The sequence below is a fragment of the Lacerta agilis genome, chromosome 9 (assembly GCF_009819535.1).
Source record: "Lacerta agilis isolate rLacAgi1 chromosome 9, rLacAgi1.pri, whole genome shotgun sequence".
Taxonomy (NCBI): Eukaryota; Metazoa; Chordata; class Lepidosauria; order Squamata; family Lacertidae; genus Lacerta; species Lacerta agilis.
The window spans coordinates 25,969,070-25,993,551 of NC_046320.1; the positions used below are offsets into that span (position 1 = coordinate 25,969,070).

The 24,482-nt window shown below is 38.1% G+C and overlaps 1 long non-coding RNA gene across 1 annotated transcript in view; it reads right to left on the reverse strand.

Moving 5' to 3' along the window:
• Positions 1–245: 245 nt before the first annotated feature.
• LOC117053329 overlaps positions 246–24,482 on the reverse strand; it is a 258,564-nt gene continuing 234,327 nt past the window's right edge. Inside the window, exon 3 of the long non-coding RNA XR_004427381.1 lies at positions 246–376. This is a non-coding gene — a long non-coding RNA (uncharacterized LOC117053329). The remainder of the gene's footprint in view (positions 377–24,482) is intronic.

A 24,482-nucleotide genomic window follows, 5' to 3' on the forward strand; every position in this document is an offset into this window, starting at 1 on the left:
TCCAATACCATACTGGTGCAGTCTAAAGGAATGTGAGCAATGGAATTCTGCAAATGATGGTTATTTAAAAAATGAAAATCTAAACATATTACATCTTTTTAAAATGGCAAAAAGTAATATATTTAAAAAAAATGTTTAAAAAATGGAAATCAAGTTCTAAGACTAGTAAAGGATGGTACACAAATATTTGTAAACAAAGCCAAAATGGTGTGCTAAGGTTTTCTAGTACAGTGCTGTCTTGACCACAGTTACTAAAAACAATGTGCCTTGTAACAATCTAACAAATGGAAAGTTTTGTCCTACCTCTTCCTGTTTGGAACACTTTCTGTGTTTTCTGCTTATGACAAAAGGTATTCCGGTGGGGCACAGAGGAATTCTGTAAGACACATAGTACAAAACAGGAAGTTATCAAGGAATTCCAAAAATCTTTTTGCAAGTATTTTGACATGTGTTACAGCCAATAGTATCCAGATTTGCCCCACTGATGCAGTGATATCCTGCAAGTTCTTCTTATGTGTGAAATTGTGTGTGAAAATGCCTTCAGTAAAAATACTATTGGCCACTGGTGAATCTGGCATTAGATTTGGAAACTTAGGATGGCATGTAGCTTTCTCTCTGTCCAGGGAAAGGAGCAATGCTGGTGACGGGATTCCATCATCACCAGTTGTTGTTCCATTGGCTAGCACCACTAGAAAAACCTGAAACATTGTGATTTTAGGCAGAGCACTGGCATCTTTTCATTGTCCTAGAGCTGGTATAACAAAAGCAAACAACAAGATCAAAACAACCTTCACTATCTGCCCTGGCTGGTGTGAGGTGCCATTGTTGTGAGCATAACAGTCATTTCAATACTCCATGCTTCCCCGGCCCCCATTAGGATTGTTCTGTCAGTTTATTATTCAGTAATTATTTAACATAGTCTCAAATATTTTATGGGCACACAAAATATATCACACGAATACAACATATTTTTATTACTTTCAGTACCATAGAAGTAACATTCCCTGGATGTGAATAACCTACAAACAAACATATGTTTATCATCCTTATCTTTCCCCCCTCTTTTTTGCAAGGATCAATTTAGATATATCTGTTCAGCTCAAACTATCTGTTCCTAAGTGGGAAAAAGTTTAACAGTCCTGGCTGAAGCCTATACAAAAGTGTCATCCATAGCAAGTGAAGTTAATGCATCTTTCACTGTTCTACAGAAAAAAAAAATCGGTGGGTGGGAATAAATGTAGGCGGAGGACAGCTGAAAATGTGGCACTTTAAGATGCATTATGATGGGACAACCATCTGCCGAAGAACATTGAGGGAGCCCGATGCAATGGGCTGACGGCTCGCACGTGAGACATCACTCTGTGCCCAGCTCTATGTTTGGCCTCAACAATGGGGGGGGGGGGGCTCCTCAAAAAAGAAAAGGAAAAAAGGGCCCCAAGAGTCTCAGACCCCTAGATCTGGCACCTATGAGCACAACCAGAGTTATATATAACTTAAACCAAAAAGTGGTGAGAATATTCAAAGAAACACTATTTTCCTAGGATGATCTGAAAGTGTGTCTGTGAAAAACAAAAATATCAGATGTTAAAAAAGAAAAAGTCACGAGAAATTTCAGCTTTGTTTTACTGTTAACAGCTGAAAATTTGAGGGGAAAGTAGATATTTCTGTATCACTGCATGTTGAAGCAGTTCATCTACTGAATTCCTTCCTGTCATGCAGTTTTAAAAGAAATGGAAACCCATGGTGTATGGAGAAATAGTTTTGTTAAGTGGCCAGGGGGATACAATATATATTATATTATATATTATATATACAGTATATAAATTTCCAGGCAGGATTTCAGTCTGACAAAGTTGTGTAATGTTTAAATGTTTAAACCTCATTATAGTCTATATATCTTCCTTCCATGTTTAGAAGCAATTAAAGAGAGAGAGAGAGAGAGAGAGTCAGTCTACACTTTCTAATCAATAAGAGTCTGAGTATTAACTCTGCAAAATCCATGTTGCATTGATGTAAACATTCATTTTATTAAAAGGTCATTCCTTCTGGATTTTCTGCCCACATTTCCTGTATTCTTTCCTGAGGCATAGTTGAAGTTTCAAATTAAAGAGGAATATAACTGTAGATTATTTAAGATTACTTTGTGTAAGTGTTGCAAACATCTACATACGTGTATGTAGTTTCAATGAGCCTCATTTGAAGCTTATGCTTTTCTTTTTCTAATTAGCTCAGATTATGGAAAACTAAAACATTTCAACCAGTTACATGCATTTACCTAGTTATAAGTCACGTTGAATTTAAAGGCACGCCTGTGTAAAACACAGAAGACTGCACTGTAAGGTTGCAACTCAAATTCCACTGAAGTAAATGGCAAATCTTACCATGATTTTAATGGATTATACCTTTAATGAATGGAAATATTTTTATGGCATATTGTTCTTCACTATACAAGGTCCCCCCCTTTAAAGTTCAGCAGGTTTAGGAATGAAACCTGCTGAGAGGCAACATCCCATTTACAGTGTGTCAACTATATGTCACACACACTTAAAATAATTGGTATCATATGACAAGGTAACATTAAAGAACTGTCCTCCCTCTGATATAATCTATGGGCACCTGTTCAAAATATATACATGATAATCAAGGCACTGTGCCTTTACCCTTTCCAACTCAACTTGGCATTAATTAAACTGATTGAAGTCAAAATATTGTACAGTTTGTAATACTTCCAGTGGGTATGTTGTATGAGACCCAAAAAATTAATTGTGCAATATAGCTTTCCGAATCATATAACAACAGAAAAGAACCAAGACACAAGAATGCAAGAAAACATACTGTTTGTATACCATTGTTTCAGCTTAATTCAAAACAAGAATACTATTTTAAAAGAATCTTTAATAACAATGTTATTAAAAAGGGACCTTAAAATGTGGAATATATTGTTTAAATTAGCATGAGTCAAGGCCAAATTCCTTACCAATTCTTAGTAGCATTTCAATAAAGCTCCATGCCAGCTAACCCAGGCAGAAGATTTTATCCTAATAAATGAGGTGAATACTTAAATGAAAGTATGTAAGTTATTTACTTTAACATAAAGGAAAGCAATTACATTTGTATTGACAATAGTGTGAAGAGATTGTGTTTGCTCAAGGAAGGACAACATTATTATTTAAATGTCTCCCTTATTTTAGACCACCTGCAGTACAGATAGCCTTCCATGTATATGTGCGTGCATATGCACACTGAAGGAGAATTTGTGGCTGTATTCCCTATGGAGTACCTGATGGACCAAATTAATTATGAAACTCCTGTCAAGAGAGGCCTCCATCAAACCCACTCCAAACAGGCCAAAATTTTATGGTTGTAGGAGACAGAGTTATTTTGTCAGCAATTTCAGTCAAATGCATCAAATGAAGTAAGAAAATCTTTCATTAGAAAAACAGCATCCCTATTACAAAAGCTATATAACAAAGTATGTTTACTCGCATACACTTCAGTATCCAAGGTGGGCACCTTTACAATGGAGAAGGAAGAGATCCAAAGTGTGTTTGACATGTGCTTTTATTCTGGCTTACTTCCCCAAAGCAACCCCTTCTATGGTAATCAAAGCTTCTAGGTAGGCTAACTACCTGTAGCAGAGGCAGGGCTGTGTCACCGTGTATCGCCTTTTGCGGGGTGTAAGGTGCAGGGTGCAAGGTAACAGCACTTTTTGAGGAAACTGATTATCTTGACATATTTCAGTCTAGATACAGGCCTAGCTTTGGCATGGAACTGGTCTTGGTTTCTCCTATGGATGACCTTCTACTGGAAAGGGACTGTTAATAAGCAGGTACAAGCTGCCTGATGCTGAGTCAGACCACGGGTCCATCAAACGCAATACTGTCTACACCGACTCTCTCCAGGGTTTCAGTCAGGGGTGTTTCACAGGCCTACCTACTACCACTGAGTGATGTTCCCACGAGTTACTGTGGCAATTTGCATAATAAAAATATAATATTGTATGTCCATATGGTTCCTCCTACACAGTTATAGACCAAATACCTGTGAATTATAAATTGCAGGAACAGGCATATTTAGGCATCTGATCAACAAATGTCTTCTCACAACACCCCCGCCCCGCCAAAAATCATTGAATCTATTGTTAAGTGCTAGCACAAGCATGCCAATTAAATTAGGTTAATAATGTAGTCTCTTGATAAAAGTGGATTTTAAACACCAGCATACTGGCGACAAGTGTGCCAGGGCTTTTAAAATCAACACTGCAGCTGCATCCTTTGATACTCTATTAGAACTTACATCAACTGTAACACATTGTAAAGAAATACATAATGCTCTATATTTACCATAGTAAAGGATGGACAACAAAATGGCTCTGTAGTGAAATGGCTTCAAGTAAATGAAAATTCATAGTTAAAAATAAAAATAAAATTTTTTTGATGAGAAAGTCTGATAAAAGATTATCTCTATCTCATGAGATTTGAAAACGTGCAATCTCACCAACAATGAGATAATTAATAGTAATTGGATCATTCCTTTTGTGGGGGTAGTGAGATACAAAGGGGGACTAAAATACCTGAGAAAATTTGGGAAGCAGGTAGGCATATGTATGTACCTCCCTGCTCAACATGGAATTTGTGTGTGTTTGCAGGAGCAGAGGGAGGGTTGATGAATAGTTGTCATTTTTCTTTCTCTAAAGATGCCAATTTTAGTTTAATGTGTGCATTATATTATCTATCTATCTATCTATCTATCTATAATGGCATAAGACAATTATAAATGATTTATGTAATCAGAGTGACCATTTAGCTCAAATTCCGAGATGCTTCCACTTAGTCTATATAATACAGCATGCTTAAAATGAATGGAGGTGCTCAATGAAAGAGGTGATCTGAGGCAGGAGAAGCATGATCAGGTTAGGACTGCCAAATTCCTTGTATAAATCAGTTGAAAATGGATTCTTCCTCCATTCCTAATTGAAGCAGTATTTGGGGTTTTGGATGCTGTGTTTAAGCAAAATAGCCTCTAAACATATGTGTAACAGCCCCTGGTGGTTTGAAAGTTGTGCTGCTTAATGCTACGTTGATTAAGGGTAAAACATCTGTCATACCGGACTTGTTCCTAGATGAATAGGCTGACTTGGCATGCAATCTTAGAAACCAGTCTAGATGAGGCTAGGGGTATAAACCTTTCTCAGTTATGTACAACATTCATGCAGCAGGGACACAACTTGGAGAATAGAGAGATGGAATGGTGCTGGCCTATTGGGATTCTATATCCCTGATCCCTGTATCCAGTCTTCAACTAGTTTCAAGTGTTAATATCTGAAGATGGGTGTGTGGGACAAAATAAGGATTCAGTTTGGCTTCTCAGCTGCCTCTCCACCTGAGCCAAGATGTTTTTGAAGGTAGTGCCAGACTCCCCTGATTAGATCGGGGCATAGATTACTATGGGGTACCCATGCCAAGCCTTCCTTGCTGACAGGGATTTTGCTTCTGCTGGATCTTTCAGTGGCTGCTGATACCATTAACCACAGTATCCTTCTAGACTGCTCTGTGTGTGTGTGTGTGTGTGTGTGTGCGTGTGTGTGTGTGTGCGTGATCCAAGAAGATGGTGCCAGGGAATTCTTGTCTGATGCCTTGATCATGGCTTCTCAGATCCCAAAGTTCCATTTTACCCCCACCCCAATGTTGTTTAGTAAATTAAAAAAGGTAAATGACCCCTGGACAGTTAAGTCCAGTCATATGGGGTGCGGTGCTCATCTGGCTTCAGGCTGAGGGAGCCGGTGTTTGTCCACAGACAGCTTTCCGTGTTATGTGGCCAGCATGACTAAACTGCTACTGGTGCAACGGGACACCATGATGGAAACTAGAGTGCACAGAAACACTGTTTACCTTCCCGCTGCAGCGGTTCCTTTTTATCTACTTGCACCAGTATGCTTTCAAACTGCTAGGCTGGCAGAAGCTGGGACAGAGCAATGGGAGCTCACCCTGTTGTATGAATTCGAACTGCCAACCTTCTGATTGCCAAGCCCAATAGACTCAGTGGTTTAGACCATAGCGCCATCCATGTCCCCAGGTTGTTTAGTATCTACCACTGGGAAGAAGAAATGACTGAGAGAGGTCACCCAGAGACATGGCATTCAAATTTGTCAGTACAGTATGCAGATATACCCATCTCATCCTAGGGAGACAATGAAGACTGTGGACCAATGTTTGGAGGCAGTGTACTTTTGTAGGATAACCAAAACCTTCCATTTTAGGTTTTGGAAGTTTTATGGGTGTTTTTTTTTAAGTGGTTTCAATTGCTATAGTTAAATTATTTCTGATGGTTTGTACCCCCTCCCACCACTGCTATGTTATTGCTTTATTAATACTTTTCTGTATTTATAGTTGTCAATCTGTTTTTTAAATGGTTTTAAGTTATTGTCATTAGCTGCTTTGGGCTTACTGAGGAAAGGTAAAGTATAAAAGTTTTTTAAATATAATAAATAAATAAAATGTTCTAAAGTCTTTACTAAAAAACCTTTTAGCTTTCTAAAGTAGAATAAAAAAATCCAGGCAAAATGAAATCACAGTGTAATTTAATGTAAAACCTTTTGAAAGTTTCAAAGCCCACTGCACTTATGAAACATATGGTTCACATGGTTTAATTGTAATTGGTGAACTGCATGTCTCTATCATCACAGCAAGTTATTTCAAGTGATTACTCCTAAATGAAAGTTCAGCACTAAAGTAACCTACAACACAAAAATGCAGTAGATTTCCAGGTGAAAATTATAGTTTCTCCCATATTTTGAGGAGAACAGTGATAAAATTAAGCTCAATTATATGGAACTGAATTTTATTCTCGTAAATTACCAGTAGTAACCCTTTAGTAAAATCTAAGTTGAAACTGAGAATGATTTTATTTTGCACACACTCAGTTTTAGTCATGTTACTAGATCTGGTTCACTTCAGACTAGAAGTTATCACCATATAGTAAAATATTATTTGGTTTTAGATATATTACCTGCCTGTAGCTACTGAAAGACATGCCACCAGAAGGATGTGACGAGGGCGTGGGATTTGAAATGTTTTGATGGATTGTTCCTCAATATCCTTGCCAGGATTAGCGGATACCAACCAAAATTGTTTTAAAAGCTTAAGGTAATCAGCAAATTTAGCTCAAGGCACCTTAATTTTATTTTAAAATCTCATTACTTAGGGAAACTGAAGAAATGTATTTCCTTAGTATTCTCTCTTGCTTATTTTGAAAGGTGTTTAGAGCAATGTAATAAATCTGGTAAGTGTTTGGTGGACATCACTACCTAGACAAGTAAGATGACTGATAATTACAGAACGTAACTGCCCTTGTCAACCTCAAACCCAAGTGAACTAAAAACCAGGGAAATCAAATCAATATTTTACCAACTTCACACATTATTACTATGTTTGTGTTTACACAAAGAAAACAAAAATCAATGTACTATGTAGAAACTTGCTTTCAGTATTTATTTCTTCTCCCCCTACCCGCCCCAGTGTTTTATGTCCAATGATGTATTAATGTTGATTATGAGCTAAACTTCAGGCATGACATGTCACTGATAAAGTGGTGTATTGTAGTTGTTTTTTTAAGTGCATCTTACTCTAAAGAATGTGTATTCTGTTTCCAGATCTGGAAATATTCCAAGATCTGATTCACACAAACTGACACAGTAACGTGGTGGTAGGAAATCTAATCTGAATGGTGATGCTTTTCTAGCTGTTGGTTGCAAGTGTGTTACTTTGTGTATTTAGCCATTTTCATTACACCATTTTAAGCAACCAAATTGTAGTGATGTGGTAAAAGGGTGCTTTATTTTTAAGTTAAGTAAAGCTGTGGGTTTTATTTTCTCTCTCTCTCTCCATGTGTGTGGGTGGTAAAGTTAGTAGATATAACTCTATGAAGTCTTGCTTGTTTAATGACATCTAGGTCTTCAGAAAAACCTTGCATCCTCACTTGTTTTTATACTTGTACTGTATTTAAACGACTTATACATACAACCTTCCTACAAGAACTTTGACAAGGTGGGCATGAAATATAATTGCAATTAGAGATGTGCTGAGATACCAGAAAAAATACATCCCTATACTAAGTCATGAGGCCTACCTGCTGATTCCCAGGTAGCTTAGGCACTTAATTTACCTCCATGCTGAGCATCTAGCTGCTGTTTGCATTTCACAGGAGAGATCCATTACCCATATCAATAGCAGCCATCCAATTATAAACAGAGCAACTCACTTTAGCTATCATAATATATTAGGCTGCAAAGAGGCAAATCATGAAGATGATACATCATAATTACAACAGGCTGATAACAGGTTATATGCATGTGAGAGCTATCAAAGGAGCAACACATAACATCCAAAACCAACACCAGCTATTAGAGGAGGCAGATTGGCCTTTTCCCCTTTCCCTTGTGATTTGCAGTGACAAAAAACCTCCCCAAAACCCACTGCATGTCAAACTACTAATGTTTCTGCTTTCAAAACCTGATTTTTACTGGCAGGAGTTTTATCCTCATAATGGCAAGTATCTGCTTTTCTTCTTACCCTTGAGAACTTCATACTATTATGAGGGGGGAAAGCCAATCAAAGGGAAGACAAAAAAAATGTAGGATTGGTCTCTGTGGAAAATGTGTATCTATTTTGAAAAAGTTTGCCCCTGCAGGAAATCTAATTTGTGAGTTTTTTATTGGTGGAAAAGTTGTTTTTTTAGACATTCATTTATTTCCTGTAAAAGAAGGCAAAATCTGATTAAGTTTTTTTCCAATATACTGTAGCCTCAACTGCAGAGGCAAGATTCAACTAGTTCTGGTGAAATGAGGAGCACACTGATGAAGTTTCAAAGATTTTGATTTACACATTGTAGAAACTGAAACTTAATTCAGCAGACGGTATATGTTGTTAACCAGACATTGGCAGGCAATTGATCAAAATGATTCCCTCATAACAATAGCTGCTGATTTCCTAAGAACTAATACACTTAGATGCATTATAAATTAAGACTCAAAATTCATGATATAATACTCCTTTTATCAACAGTATGCTAGGAAATTGTGGAGGAACCGACCACAAATCATGCCAGAGACGGAGGCTCATCCATGGCAGGGACACACTCCTAGGTCACACCTGCTCTGCCTTTCAAGTTGGCAGACATGGGCTTGTGCGGCACAGTGGGATGCATTGAGCTCTCTAGACCCCACTGGGGAACATTGCCAGGATTTTTGGCTCATAAATCCTGGCTTTCCCCTGCCTGAAACTCCTCGCTGCCTGCAGAGGGCAGTAAGGAGCAACCACCAGTGACTCATGACGTAGCCAGAAACCGAGGGTACATGGGCAACATGATTTCAACTTTCTTCTTTGCCAGTCTGTAAAATGGGAAAGTGCATGTGGCTAAGAATGAAGTCCATAAAGCTGACCGATTTAGGCAAAGTACAAAGATGTAAATTCCCCACCTTTATTGGGCTTATAGTAAGCAACTGTTCTTAAAGGGAGGTATGGAAACTTATAACTAAGTTTAGGCCACAAAAATATAATGTATGCATAGGAATGATAGATTTACTTAAAGTAGACCCACTGAAATAAATGGGCCTAACTTAGCCATGTTCCTTAATTTCAAAGAATCTGTTCTGAGTAAAACATGTACACCATTCTATGAATTTCGAAAAGCTCCATAAAGGTTGATATTCATCTTTTATGGTCCGAGGTGCTCACAGTATGTAAATTTAGAATTCCTCTTGCAGTTAGTCACTGGGTTCTTTAGCCTTTTACTGTTAAAGGGCTGACTATGCTATTGGATGCATATAAACATCAGAGGCACTAGACATGCCAGAGAGATTTTTCTGCTCCTCTTCTGCTGCTGCTTGGAAGAGTGTTAGTCACTTGATGCGTCTCAAATGCAACAAAGGGCAGGTGGGAAAGAGGAGGAGAGAAAATGATGGGACAAATTCAGAGGTGATTTTGCCAGGATGCCTCATCATTTTCCCTTTCCTGCCACTAGCAAATGTAGGAGTCAAATTATTTAAAGGTAAACCACCTTGTCCAGAAAATCATTTTTTCCTGTCTAAGTGGCACCCTGCCATTTGTACAGTGAAGCTGATAAATTCCAGCTTTCTTCTTGGCAGAACACAAATGTATTACAGAACTATCCTTCTTCTCCCCCCCCCCCCGCCCCCAAAAGAGTAAAGTCCATTCCTAATAATATTCCTCGGATATCAGGATCACCTTCTTTCCTTACTTCCAAAAATGCTAAAACTGTCAAATGAATTTTGAAGTTAGCTAGTAGATCACTGTAGGTTTTTACAAAACTGGTTCCTTTTAAGTTTGTCCAATAAGAATAAGCTGGTTTGCTTAAAGAAAAAAAAACTGCTGGCAGCCACTGTGTAGTGGTGGAGGGGGGGAATTATTGTCTGCATCTTTACGAGCCAGTGGGAACATTCGTGCAAGTGCATGGTTGCTGATAGTTGCCCCCACTGATATCAGCAGCCTGTGGCCATCCAAGAGCAGCTATCTATTCACAGCAGCACCCAAACACACTCCAACTTGGTGCTTAAAGGTATGGGTGAGAATTTCAGGGTTCCCCATTGTAAATACCATTGGTTTCTCTGAAACTGCCTCACTAGCAGCTGAGAGTGTCAATGCAGTTTTATACACACATATAAAAACTTCCAATACTCCACCTGTGTGGATGCTTTTAAAAACTACCTCAACAAATGTAGCTCTGTTCCATTAACTTTTATGATGATAACAAAGAAGAATTATCAGAACCATATTTTAAGTTTATGACACCCCCATGCCCTGTTCTATGTATGTTTATCTCATTTATCTCATTCAGTGGGACCTTTTGAGTATACAGCTTAAGTCTCCCCTTTCTCCATTGGTGCACATACCCTAGCCAACTTTCTACATTCAAAAACAGCTTACCCAGTCACCCACATCTTGTCAGCCCAAATATGAGTTTCCATAACATGTTTCCATGACATTATACCTGTATTATCTATGATCATTTCCCCCCACCCTCTGGGCCACACTTTTAAAATATAAATTTACTCATGCCACATCAAATTTCTATTGATAAGAAATACATTGGAATACAAAAAGAAACAACTCCTAGCAGTGCTTGTTTTATAATGCAGAACACAACTACTTTATATAGCTCAGCCAGTAGAGAATGAGACTCTTAATCTCAGGGCTCTGGTTTCAAACCCCACATTGGGCAAAATATTCCTGCATTGCAACGGTTTGGATTAGATGATCCTTCCCAACTCTATGATCCAGAAAGTATGAAACAATACAGCTAAATAAGAACACGAATCATTCCCAAAACATAATTATAAATGAGCCTTTTACATATGTACCTTAAGTATGCATACAGACTCAATGAGAGGAGTGAGCTAGCTTTTGCTAGGCAATCTCATTAGGTCTATCTCATCATCAACACAAATAAGCCTTTCTCTTTTCTGAACTTCCATATTTGTCAGAGGTGAAAATCCCTGTTCACAACAATATGTTGTGGAGAACTGTGGAGACTTCTTGAAGAGAGGTGTGAATACTGTTTCTGGTTATATATTGCACATTCATGGTGATTTGTATTATTGGGGCAGTCATATACAAATCCCACTTTCAATGCTGTTTGCACCTGCAAAACTCTTGGGGCAGTCATACTGCTTCATGTTCAATCAGTGCATAGTCTGTAACTTCCTGCTGAAAGCCCATAACTTTTCATATCACAAATTTTCTGACGGTTCACCATCACCACTGTTGTTGCACTATAGCTCCTCCCAACAACAACAAGATGCTAGCCTAGTAAAGCATAGCAGAATGACTAATAAAACAGAATAAATGCCCCACCAATGCACTATTATTATGTCAAGAACATGTTGCATAACGCACCTTCAATAAAGCCCTATGTCTGTGGGCTTCAGCATCTAGTAGTCACAGTCCAGTGAACAGATACAAAAACTTAAACCCCTTTGAACTCAGGGGGTTAGGAGCTCTGATTATGTGCTTCACTGTGACTTTTGTAAGCAATCCATGCCACCGTATAGTCAAAAGTTCCATTAACTGTACTGGAGTGGGATTACTGCTGCCATATTTTACCCTATGCTTAATACACCAAGTAGTAATATTCTCGTAGATCCCAGCAAGTCTACAGCTAAGCAGAGCTATATTTTATTTTCTGTATTAAAGTATAACACAGCTGTCATGTCTCTCCCCACTTTCACCCCCCTTTTTAATGTGGGAATACTACCAAGCCAGTAAGCAAAAAAATTCCCACGAGGAAGATAGTTCAGTTGGGTCACAGCTACCCATGCATGTGTCAGTACTGATGCTCAGACAAACACGATAGGTCATGGAAATTCTCTTTGTACAGGAGAAAATTCTGTAGGGCCAAAGTGAAAAGCAGGTAAATGATAGCAAGAGCTGGGGAAGCAAAAGATGTAGGATTGAGGCAGCTAGGGTTGGAGTCAGGAAGCTAACTTGCAGTTGTTTCTTGGTAGAATGTTCAGTTTGATGGCTCCTGCACATGTTACATTTTCAGATATGAGGATTAAAGTCTGTGTTGGGAATAGTACAACGGCACTGCCCTACTTGAAGGGTAGATTTGCTTGTCCAGTGTAGCATCATTGGGTTGCTCTAGTGGACAAAAACAAGAGTAGTTTTTACAGGAAATAGTCTGGTCCTTCCTCAGTTTTGTGTACTCTCTGAGCTTTAACAGTCCATAACGGAAACTCAGAACAGTGCAAACCTATTTCCTACAACAAATTAATAACTCAAAGGCCAACGGGGTGGTAAATAGCAATGCAGGCTGTATAAGAGTATGGCCCCAGTGATGCTACACTGGACAAGAAAATCTACCCTTGAGGTAGGTAAAACGGTACTATTTCACTTGCCAACTATGGAGGACCATAGTTTTCAGATCCCTTGCAGGGTTGTTGCTAGGTTTACAACTGGATAATCTGCATGAGTTGCTCTAAACATTTGAAATCACTCGACCATGCCTACGAACAATTCCCATTAAACTAAGTGCATAGGTTTGTGTTAAATCAGCTGGACAATTGAGAACTGACAATGGTAATCCTCAATTCTGTTGACACTAATAAATTATAATGCACACAGTTGTAAATGTTCTTGTACTTATATGCAAATTACTCTAAGAGGAACCAGTTCATTAATTTATCTTATTTATCACAATCAGACACAATCCCTTCAACTGCAGATCCACCCATGTCATTATTTCATATTTAACTACTAATTAATTAAAGTTTTCCAGTAGTTTCAGTGTAATAGTATTATCTAGCAAGTTTATTATTTGAATAGAGGAGCATCTACAAATGCATCCGTCCACCTTCAGGGCTTCAGGGGAGGTTTGTGTATTGACCTTATAATAAAGTTTAACATCTGTACCTCTAAAAGTTAGCATCAACATGCCTATTAACACAATGAGGAAAAACTAATTAAAGCAAATTAGCTTAATGTGCACATGCAAGATAAGACAGATTACTTCTTAAAATCCAAGAAGATAATAGCACCCATATGGGATATGTTTTTGGCATTTTTCATATAAATTGGACAGTTTTAGAGGATAAGTAAGGTACAAAAGTCCTTACAGGCAATTATGTCTTACCAATGCTTGTGGCTGACATCATAAAAGTATAATTTTAATTGCTATTAATTGCATTAAGTCTACTGTTATTGAATACTTAATGCCATCTCTGACATTAGTACTAATTTATATACTTTAATGAAGCTTTCAGACCAGAAATTTGGAATTATATGAACACTTACACAATATTTAAAGCATCACATTTTATTAGTTACAAAGCTTGGGTTACAAAGGCATTTTGTTCTATAAATGTTCATCTTCCTTGTCATAATAAGAGATTAGCATGAGCGTTTCTGCAAGATACATGTTTTGGAATGTAATTTATATCTCGAAACCTATCTTACATTCCAAGCAGTATAGTATTGTCTTCTGACATGCTATACTACAGGCAATAAGGCAAATACCGTTGGACTGAATTAGGGTTTAGTTAAAATAAACACCTAATTATAACTTTATATGCAATAATTATTTTCTGTTGTGATACATATATACCATGGTCAGATTCAGCTCTTAACACTGAAAGGTGCTTGTTCCTGAATGTTACGCCACATTTGTCCACATGTTTGTTAAAGTGAACCATAACTGAATAGAGTAAAATGTTTGCATAAGAAACAGAAATAACATCGAGTTATTTGCTATTCTCTTCTGTGTTCCCTTTCAAAATCATTTTTTTCCAGTGTTACTAGTCACTCTAGGTTTGTCCTGTTACCGGGACTTGCATTATTAAAAGATGAGAAATTAATTCATCTCAATCAGGGCTAGTTTCAACATTGGTGAATTAGTAAGCTACCTCGTTACACTAATGGAAAAATACATCCATTATTACCTTCTAATTTGTTTTCAAGTTATTTTTCTAAAGCTACACAATCTCTTTAAAGTGGTCAAGGCACTATACATGAAATGAATTATTGAATGGGGAGGGAGGGAATCTGCTTTAAAGAACTCCCAGGCCTTTTGTAAGTTTGAGGTGGATGCAAAATGTTAATGAACAAGAAGTTTTCTTCCAATTGTTTTTATTTTTTTAAAGGAAAATAGTAGAAGAAAACGATGCCATTCATTTTTCTTGTGAGCTACCAAAGCTCTTTATAATTAAGGTGATGCCCCTTATAGATCTTGTGATGATGCAGAATATTTTTCAGTAGTTTTTGGAGAGAGATTTCAATGTTGACACAATTTCAAAGGCACATCAGTGTCAGATGTAGCTGCTGGGTATCAGTTACCAATTCCACTGCAGTTTCTATGGATCATCAGATAAATCAAACTGAAATGCTCCCCACCCCTCCCTTAAATATGTTTTGCTAAGCTTTCACTGTTCTACTTTTCTGAGTCACAAAGGATAAAAGTCAAAATACAGCCATCATTTGTTTTACAGTACTGTTTAGATTACTCTGATTAGCTATGCAACAAAAGTACAAAGGAGTTGATTTCACTATTGGACATTTGGACATTGCATTAATGATTAAATAAGCTTAACTGTGATTTTGTTCATTTTGTATAAGTTCTGAAATGACAAGCCATGGTTTGCAATCACACAGGAAGCAAGTTTCAGAAATCAGAGTTTGACCGGGTTTTGAAATGGATTGGTGTTATGCCTGAGTTAACAAATTAAGGGCACTGCTTCAATTCTGGAAGGGATTTATTTACCGGTATTTAATATATATCCTGCCCTTACTACAAAAGAGCCCAAGGTGGCAAACAACACATGATGAAACAATAAAAGCATATTTAAAACAATTCTAGTATAGATGTAGACTGGAAAAGATCTCAACTTAAAAGGCTTGTTGAAAGACGGAGGTCTTCAGCAGGTGCTGAAAAAAACAGACAACTTCAGCAGTTTACTGGAGTGCTAAGTCAATTGGAAATGAAAACAGGTAAGCAGCTTTGAACCATGGTTGGAGCCATGCCTGAAAGTTGGAAGCTAAATCATGGGTTGGGCTCCACAGTACGGTTAGCACAAAGCATAGTTTTATCATGAAGTCTGAACTGAGTCCTTGTAGGTAGCTGTGGTTCTACATAAGGCACATCCTACCTCTTGAGTTATCTGCACCACACCACTCATTTCCATACTCACAAATGCACGTTTACTGCAACATCAGTTTAAAAGTTCCCTTTTCTGAGTGAAGAAGAGGCAGGCATATCCCTAGGTTGCTACTGAGAGGTGTGAATAGTTACAGTCACTGTTCTTCTAATGCCAGAACAGAGAGTTATGTGAATGAATATTTATTATCCGCTTAAGAAAATATGAAGTATGGTAACATTATCACCTTTGTTCTTTCAGCCACAATGAAGCCACAATGAGAGAAGCAGCCTGTGCATCAGCCAGTGGTTTTCTGAGCTACAAAAACACAATTCAAGAAAGGAAGGCCAGGGACTGAGTTTATAGTGGGTTTTGCAGCATGCAGTTCTACACTGGGGCCAGGGATAGATGGAAAAAGGATTTAGGATTGACCTTGTAATTGTGGGAAGATGTAAACAGGGTCCTAATAGGTCTGCTTATTATAGCACAAAGATGAGGATCTTTGACTCATCAGATGTTGTTGGACTCCAATGCATATCAGTCCTAGCCTGCATGGACAATGGTCATGGATGATGGGAGCTGTAGTCTAAAAACATCTGGCGGGTCACAAGTTCTGCACCATTGTTGTAAAAAAGTGACAAATGAGTTAAATCCATTGATGAGAATGAGAAGGTGGCTGAAACCCATTTCAGTTTCCATATCTGGACAGCTTAGTTTTACCCTTAAATTGTGGGGAGGATTGAACAGGAGCTTCACACATGCCTGATTATTGTAGCAGGAAAGAAGAGAACAGCTTTTGGGTTAGGCTTGCTGATGGAAATGTGGAGTATTGAAGTCATTTAATGATTTATAGTTAGGGGATAGAATTAGTTAAGGGAAGAATTGCACTTGAGCAAGTCCACAGATTGCAGCAATGTAATTAATGATGCAAGTGATCTCATGAAAAGCACCTCTAAAAGCTAAAGGTTGTAACAATCTGTTTAAGACAGGTCAAAGACTAGTCACAAGCTATTAATTGGTAAATTTTATAATTCAACTGTAGTTCCCTTTATATGAAAACTATGTTGTTAACTTCAAACTGGTGTTCATACACCTTTTTCATCAGGGCCCCTGCTCAATGTGCTTAACACTGGGAATAGGGCTGTGATGTGTCCTCCTTTACAGAGGGTACACTTCCATTTGTGGTTGTAGCTGCTTCTTAAATAAATAAATAAATTTGTAAGCATTAATTTATAGGTTTGATGTTGTATCAGGAGGGTGCAACTTTCTTAGCTAGATTTAAAATAATGGGTGTATGTCTTAGTTTGCTCATCTTACTTCTATCCAGATTTAATTTTATATCTTATTCACTTTATAATTCTCCCATATTATTGATAATATTTCCAGAAGAGTTTCGCTTGTCTTTCTTGTCTTTCAGTATATGACTTAAGTAATGTGCATTTCTGTCTCAATTAGATGCTGCTAGGAAATTGCTTTAAAATATCACTGTTGTGCAGATCAAAGTTACAGGTATAAAGAGAATTCATTTTGAATTACTCAGACAAAAAATATCTCATTGGATATAGTCATTCAAGTGAAAACAAATACAATTCATTTTTATTATCTGTACATTTTGGGCCAAGATTGCCATTAATCCTTCAAGGCTTGAAAGTGAATGGTTTCCTGAGAATAAATACATCTGAAAAACTTCTGAGGAAAAAAAGAACATGAACAACCAAAATGGAATATGAAACACTCCCAACTAAGTTTAAACAGCATTAAAACATGTGCTTAGAGACAAGTCACCCAGTTTTTATATACTGTAGTACAATCCTCAACTTACTCAAAAACTCTTCCTCTTTAACACTCTCAAATATTAAATATATATAAAGGTCTATAACTGCAACTCTATTTCCTCTCCTTTCATAGTAACAAAGTAGCAGTATTCACATTAATAATTTTACTTATCAGTGTATTGATAATAGTTTTAGAGAAAAATCAGGAAACCAAACCTTCCAATATATAAAAAAAACTTCTTTAATTGATATTAGAGATTGAATTTTATTTTATTTTTGGTCTACATTTTTAGGTAAACTGACCTAATTTTCACTTCCCAGAAAAACATACTATTAAAAACCCAGTTATCCTACAGTTGCAATGTTTTCCTGAACTTTGCAATACAGGCTGAAAAACGTACCAAAATCTGTAAAGAAAAAAAGTGCATATTTTGGCATAAAATATGTTTAGAAATATGCTATTTAAATGTGAATCTTCACATTTTAAAAAACCTACAGATGAAACACATGTAAAGGTGACATGAACCAGAACTAGACTGATAAATCTATCCCTCACCAAGACTCAGCTCTTAGGCTTGGTGCAGACATAACAAAATTTAAGTTATTATTAGACTATGTGCTTCTAATCCTCACTAACCCTATCTTTTATGTGAAATTCCAATACCAAATACTTGGGTCCAGCGTTATGTACAACTACCACCAACCTGTGTTAAAATGAACCAACAAGACACACTGAATTCCCTTTTTAATCTCACAGTCTGATCTCCTAATTCCAGTTTACGTGTGCATCTGCACAGAGTTGTCAAGATCTGCTGTCAATAAACCACTGTTGGCAGCAATATAATCCATCCTCCTATGACTCACCAATGCTCTTGAACCACAATGTGGAAAATCACTGGTTTGCAAAATGTTTTGACTTGAATTCACTGGTGGCAGGAGCAATGTTATCTACCTTATACTTCACAAACTCATTTTCTTTATATATCACTGCATTTGGAAAAGAAAAGGAGGAAGGAATTAGAATTGCTGTAGAAGAAACAAGCTCCTTCCATACCACATACGTCCAAGACATCTTGCCACATATCTTGGAGTCTAAGGAATTTTTTTGAGCTCCAAAGCAACATGGTCCAAATATGCCCCCCCCCCCCAGTTTACCAAGATTTTCTCCTAGTTTAGCCCGATCAACCTCAGCTGGTAGTATGAACTACAAGAAAATGAAGTAAAGCTTGTTTTCCCCTTTAGGAGGAGAAACAGCTAATTGTTCTCCCTTCCATAACACTTCTTTGGACAAAAGACACACCCAGACATCTGTAGGAACAACTAGAAGAAGAAGAAGAAGAAGAAGAGTTTGGATTTGATATCCCGCTTTTCACTACCCAAAGGAGTCTCAAAGCGGCTAACATTCTCCTTTCCCTTCCTCCCTATCTGCATTATTCCACACTCAATAACTTGGATGGTCACTTTACCAGCCAGGTTAGCAAAAGTGAGATTGCTGCAGGGGCATATGGACATCAGACCCAAAAATGGATTCTTGGGGCAAATGTATACTGGTGTTAACTGTATGAGACCATTTTGAATGTGAAACAAATTCAACTCTGTTATTTCATACTGATATAAACAACTGAAAGCAAGTTGTTGTTGTTTTAAATAGATACTAATACCAAAACCCTGGCATAATTGAAAATAAAAGGGCCATGCTGGATTCGGCCAGTGACTCATCTAGTCCAGCATCTTGTTCTCAATGTCCAAACAGATGCTTATGGGAAGCCTGAAAGCAGGACATGAGCGCAGCAGCATTCTCCACACTTGTGATTCCCCTGCTACTGGCATTCACACTGCCTCTGACAGTTGAATGAAAATATATTATTACCTTACTAATATTATTAATGATACTAATATGAATACTAATTTTACCAACAACACCTGTAAATCTTCCATAGTTGGTTTTTTTTGGAGGGGGGCAGAATTCCCATTCAAATAAAAGAGACACACACAAGAATGATGCAACCCATATGTCTACTTGGGCTCAGCATGTTTGCCTTGCCTATCAGTTATATTTTATTTGAAAGGAAAAGAAAGTGGAGGAAGTTAAGCTGGAAACAGAATGGTCCCCAGGGGATCTGACAGAAAGTGAATAGCACAGGGGAACTGATGGAACATCACAACAGAGAGCTGAAAACTAGGGAAGGATTAAAGTGACACCAAGAAGCTTTGTGAGGATCAGAGTGAAATGGGGTGTGGGTATGGAAGAAAAAAAAGTGTGCATTTCATATGAAAATACAAACAAACCCATCCCCCAGCCCCCATTATATTCTTAGGGGAAATGCCCAAAGCTATAAAACCATTAAAAATGAAAGGGTATCTAGGTCAGAAAACGCTGGCATTTTCTCTAAAACCTCTAAGCAAACGCTGAGCTTTGTGAAGCACAGTCCTGTACCCAAAAGGGTACACCTCATTGAATTTTTGACTGCTCTGAAATATAGCACGAGTATCTGGGATTTATAGAATAGTTCATTATGTGGAGTAATTCACCCTGGCTGTGTTCCATAGTACATCTATCTATTTTTCAAGTAGGCAGAAGAAAGCCTAGAGCAGTTTACAAGGGAAATTGTTTCATCCCAATGGATGCAGATCAGTAGGCAGAGGGGAGAGACACTGAAGGTAATTGATACATTGAATTTATTTTTAAAAAGAATCAGAACTGATTAAAGCATAACCTCATCCCATTAGATGGCTGCATCTGTGCCTCCCCAAAATAGGGGATGCTACAGATCCTCAACACATTGTGCCAAACTAGTTCTACCACATTTTACTGTGCCGTCACCCACCCACTAAAACCTCACCTACCTACTCCAACAATAGAAGCCCTTCCAAGTAACTACAGTATCTAAAAAGAATATTATGTTCAGAGGGTAGAAAATACCAGATACTGGAGACAAACCACACTGTAATGCTGCTGACCCCACAGCCTGCTTAGAAGCTTTTCAGAGCCATTTGACTGGCTATGGCTAGAAGCAGAATGTTGCGTGTCAAGACCCTTTATGTTGAATAATCACACCTGGACACAGTATTTTAGGTTAAATGGGCAAATTTAGGCCACAACTTTATTGGTTACAGAATGTGAGTGGTATTGGCTTAGGCATTGGAATTGAACTGACTATATCCAACTCCTGCTCGCCATGCAGGTAGTCCAATAAGGGTCAACCACCAATGGGGGGAGCCCTGTTGATGTACATCAACTAGAGCCCCCCCCCAGGGTCCCCAATGGGGTTGTGGCATGGCCCTAGCCCCTACCTGGGCTTTGGACAAGATCCATACCCCCGGATCCCTTTAACGGAATACCCTTAAAATGGAGAGGCAGGTGATGGCCACACCTCGCCTCCCCCAATCCCAATCCTAACTGCCAAACCTTACAAAAGTTGTGATTATTGCTATGAGGCAGGCAAAAACAAATGGCCAATGGCAATTTGCCAAGTGGAAAAATTCCCACCAAGCCCCCTCAACAGGCGACCAACCGAGGTCCATAGCAAGGCCAATATGTCCAATGCATGAAAGGAGGGCAGGAGATCTGCAAAAGCCGGTACAAGAAGGGAGATCCCCTGGCTGCGCGGCTGCTTAAATGTGCCAAGCCACGCCCCCCGGCCAACTGGATTGGCTAGCCGGGGGCCATGATGCGGCCGAGGACTCCCTGATGGTGCGGGGGGCTTAGCCCAGCCCCCACTGTGTACGGGGAAGTGACATGGCCTGCCAGCAACACTGTCCCACAAGGAAGTGGAGCAGCCTTGTAGTAGGTGGAAAAAACTGACTTGCCCAAGGCCACAAACAGAAGATAACGGGTGAATGCAGAGCCATCAGCACCCAATCAATCTGTTGCTGAGAAACAAACAACTTGCCCAAGGCCACACCCTGAGTGCAAGGCAGATGTACTCTGGTAGGGAAAGTGAACAATGTAGTAGAAAAGTATTAGTGTTGTTTGTTTGTTTCTATAACACCTTTTAGTGCTTTGCACAATTATTCCCATATTTATCACTACTGTGTCAGACAGATTAAGCTATGTACAACTTTTCTGAAGTCATCCTGACCTTCATGCCTTCATCAGTGTCAAATGGTGGCATGACTCCTAGAAGGAAAGGTCAATCAGTTAAGAAGGTGGAAGGTGGGGTTGAAAAATTACGTCAGGAAATTATCAGAGTAAGTGTGATTCTATCTTTTTTATTCAAAGAGGAAGAGAACAGAGGTCCATCAATGTCATAATTTTAATTTAACTTGACATTTTATTTTCATAAATGCATGTTTTGCTTTTTTTTTTAAAAAAAAAAAACCCATATATTTTCCTGTATCATCTTCCCTGAGCCTTTCAATTCTACTAACTAAAATTCTGCACAAGTATACTTAGAAGTAAGTCTAATTGAGCTCAATGGGGTTTACTCCCAGGTAAATCAATATAGGATGACAGCATTAATAAATAAAATTAGCAATAAATAGAACACTTGCCTTAGCCTCACAAAATACGACAAACCAACCATTTATACCACATTTTACAGACTCATGTTTACAGAAAAGTAACAACTTCTATTAGGAGCACCTCTTAGCCAATTTTTTTTTAAATTTTGCTCTGTGAGCATTAAGAATAGACTTTTTAAAATGTTTACAGTATTTATTTCCTTGTCTCAGTTTTGTCATAACTTGCTCTGATATGTGCTATATATTCACTGGCCATAGTATGTTGTATTTGTCCACGTTGAAGCCATGCTTATTTATTGAGCACATGCATTTTAAAGACATCCCTAATGGTCAATAAATTCAGTAATTGTGTCTTTTGATTTGCAGCCAAGGGCAATTAAGAAAATCAACCTGACTTACTGCTGCCAGTAGCTAAAGAGAGCATGCTATGAAGTTACTGCATGTTAACAAGCAATATTTTTAAAAAGCCCATTCAGTAACAGCATTTAGTCAGGTTTTAATTGACTTATATGGATTATTTTGTTAAGACTTCTCACTGAAGTTGAGGACAGAGCATAGTGGCAGACAAGAGGCAACTCAAGCAGTAGTGAAATGGCAATATAAGAATTTATTGCTTCATTCTACAAGTACTTGCATTCAATTAACCAAAACACTAAGATCAAATTCAGAGCAATTAATGTCATGGCATATGACTAAAGAAATAATGAAGGAGTCCTGCAATTCCTTCCTTCCTTTATACTGTATTCAGTTCTCATATGCTCACTCTGAAAGATTATGTTCATTGTTGCTTTTAGTGACAGATTAGCTTTATTTTGTAGTTAGACAATAGCTTGTCCATTGACCCTTTGCCGAGCCTGTCTCTAATAATCTTCACTAATTTTACTACAGTTGTGGTTGTCTTGAATTACTTTGAAGCCCCAATATAGTGGCTCAGTGATTTAGGCTATAATCAAGGTTTTGTTTAAAAAAATAAAATCATATATGTATGTGAAATTATTATTTATATACATTACATATAACTGTATTAATTTAATTACAAAAATAAAATTCCCTCTTACTTGGCATGACAATTGTTCTGATTCTAATAAGCAAGTAAGTATATTAACTTATTTGCAATGCAGTGGTACCTCGGATTACATACACTTTGTTACATACGCTTCAGGTTACATACTCCACTAACCCAGAAATAACACTTCAGGTTAAGAACTTTGCTTCAGGATAAGAACAGAAATCATGCTCTGGCGGTGCAGCAGCAGTGGGAGGCCCCATTAGCTAAAATGGTGCTTCAGGTTAAGAACAGTTTCAGGTTAAGAACGGACCTTCGGTACGTAACCAGAGGTACCACTGTATAAACAAGTTACAGTTGTTAAAGGCTGTAGCTCAATGCAGAAAGTGCTGCTAGTCAGTACTGTATAGATAATGTTGAGCTAGATGGACCAATGGATGGACTCAGTAAAAGGCAACTTCCTAGATTCCTAGTTCAGTATTATCGACACTGTGGGACCTTCAAGTAAGTATAAATATAATATTGTGTTCTTACACACTACTCCTGTGAATTTGTCCACCTCTGTCATATCAAAACATTTCAACAACTGTTTGTGAGTTAATGGAGAATGAGAATAACTAATTCTCTTTTATTGTGGAAATGGATTTCCCCCCATAAAAAGTTGCACTGCAGCATGAATCACTACATTTTGTCCCCCATCCTTCCCATTTATCTATTGAGCTGTGTGTTGTCTAGACAATTAATATTTACTGTCATTGTAGTGTTGCATGCCGCTCCAGTCTCTGAGCGGTGCAAGATTCCAGTGGTTCCGGGTGCTTACCAAGGTTTTGTGTTTTCTTCAGGAATGAGGCACAGCAGAGACTGTGGTGTCTTTATGATATATGGTTTATTTACACATATATACAACCTGAACCTATGATGGAGGGGCTCACAGCATTAACACTCCAAGAGGGTATTGTTTCTCCCATGGCCACAGTTTTGGATTGCCGCAGAAATCAGGCATAATTCTCTTTGCCTTTTTGCTGTTTTGCCTCTAGCGCACATCACTGAACTCTCAGCTGTTGCATTTGTCTTTTTCTAGCTACCACCCATTTGCCATCTCTCGCAGATCCATTTTCTTTGTTCCCTTTAATGGCAAATCACTCAGGTGATCACCTCATCAGGAAGTAGCCCAGTCTATATTTTAACACTTGCTGGATCCAAGGGTTTGAAAGGTCTTGGCATACAGCCTCCTCCCTTCAAACTCATAATAGTAGCAAAATGTATAGTTTGTTCAAAACCACACACATGACTTTGGGCCAGCTATTACTTTCAATCTCATCTACCTCCCAGGGTGGATGAGGAGTAAAATGGGATTATTTCCATGCACGCCATGCTTTGGATTAAGAGCAGGATACCTATTTGATAAAGAAATAGTATCACATAAAGTTTCCGTCATGCAGTATAATAGCGGTCTATATCCAATTTGAGTGTTGAACAAAACTGGATGTGTGACATAATCTACTTTTTCTACTGTGGGTATCTTCCATATGCCAGAAACAATATTCTGATAGAGGTTTATTCAGAAACTAATTTAGATACAACTAATTTGGCT